We start from the raw sequence: 2,310 nt of genomic DNA, 5'->3' as shown, positions 1-2,310 counted from the left end.
AGGGATAAATACACCAGGGAAACACAGGGATATATACACCAGGGATATATACACCAGGGAAACATGGGGATAAATACACCTGGGACATATACACCAGAGATATATACACCAGGGAAACACAGGGATAAATACACCAGGGAAACACAGGGATATATACAGCAGGGATATATACACCAGGGAAACACAGGAATATATACACCAGGGATATATACACCAGGGAAACACAGGGATATATACACCAGGGATAAATACACCAGGGAAACACAGGGATATATACACCAGGGATATATACACCAGGAAACACAGGGATAAATACACCAGGGAAACACAGGGATAAATACACCAGGGAAACACAGAGATAAATACACCAGGAAACACAGGGGTATATACACCAGGAAACATGGGGATAAATACACCAGGGATATATACACCAGGGATATATACACCAGGGAAACACAGGGATAAATACACCAGGGAAACACAGGGATATATACACCAGGGATATATACACCAGGGATATATACACCAGGATATATACACCAGGAAACAGGGATATTTACACCAGGGATATATACACCAGGGAACACAGGGATATATACACCAGGGATATATACACCAGGGAAACACAGGGATAAATACACCAGGGAAACACAGGGATATATACACCAGGGATATATACACCAGGGAAACATGGGGATAAATACCCCAGGACATATACACCAGAGATATATACACCAGGGAAACACAGGGATATATACACCAGGGATATATACACCAGGGAAACATGGGGATAAATACACCAGGGACATATACACCAGAGATATATACACCAGGGAAACACAGGGATAAATACACCAGGGAAACACAGGGATATATACAGCAGGGATATATACACCAGGGAAACACAGGAATATATACACCAGGGATATATACACCAGGGAAACACAGGGATATATACACCAGGGATAAATACACCAGGAAACACAGGGATATATACACCAGGGATATATACACCAGGGAAACACAGGGATAAATACACCAGGGAAACACAGGGATAAATACACCAGGGAAACACAGAGATAAATACACCAGGGAAACACAGGGTATATACACCAGGGAAACATGGGGATAAATACACCAGGGATATATACACCAGGGATATATACACCAGGGAAACACAGGGATAAATACACCAGGGAAACACAGGGATATATACACCAGGGATATATACACCAGGGATATATACACCAGGGATATATACACCAGGGAAACAGGGATATTTACACCAGGGATATATACACCAGGGAACACAGGGATATATACACCAGGGATATATACACCAGGGAAACACAGGGATATATACACCAGGGAAACACAGGGATAAATTCACCAAGGAAACCCAGGGATATATATACACCAGGGATATATACACCAGGGATAAATACACCAGGAAACACAGGGATATATACACAAGGGATATATACACCAGGGATATATACACCAGGGAAACACAGGGATATATACACCAGGGATATATACACCAGGGATATATACACCAGGGATATATACACCAGGGAAACACAGGGATATATACACCAGGGAAACACAGGGATATATACACCAGGGAAACACAGGGATATCTACACCAGGGAAACACAGGGATATCTACACCAGGGATATATACACCAGGGAAACACATGGATATATACACCAGGGAAACACAGGGATATATACACCAAGGATATATGCACCAGGGATATATACACCAGGGAAACACAGGGATATATATATATACACCAGGGAACACAGGGATATATACACCAGGGATATATACACCAGGGAAACACAGGGATAAATACACCAGGGAAACACAGGGATATATACACCAAGGATATATACACCAGGGATATATACACCAGGGAAACACAGGGATATATACACCAGAGAAACACAGGGATATATACACCAGGGACACACAGGGATATATACTCCAAGGAAACACAGGGATATGTACACCAGGGAAACACAGGGATATATACACCAGGGAAACACAGGGATATATACACCAGGGATATATACACCAGGGAAACACAGGGATATATACACCAGGGATATATACACCAGGGAAACACAGGAATATATACACCAGGGATATATACACCAGGGAAACACAGGGATATATACACCAGGGATAAATACACCAGGAAACACAGGGATATATACACCAGGGAAACACAGGGATAAATACACCAGGGAAACACAGAGATAAATACACCAGGGAAACACAGGGGTATATACACCAGGGAAACA

The sequence above is a fragment of the Oncorhynchus tshawytscha genome, unplaced genomic scaffold, assembly GCF_018296145.1.
Source record: "Oncorhynchus tshawytscha isolate Ot180627B unplaced genomic scaffold, Otsh_v2.0 Un_contig_10247_pilon_pilon, whole genome shotgun sequence".
NCBI lineage: Eukaryota > Metazoa > Chordata > Actinopteri > Salmoniformes > Salmonidae > Oncorhynchus > Oncorhynchus tshawytscha.
This window is presented reverse-complemented; position numbering follows the sequence as displayed.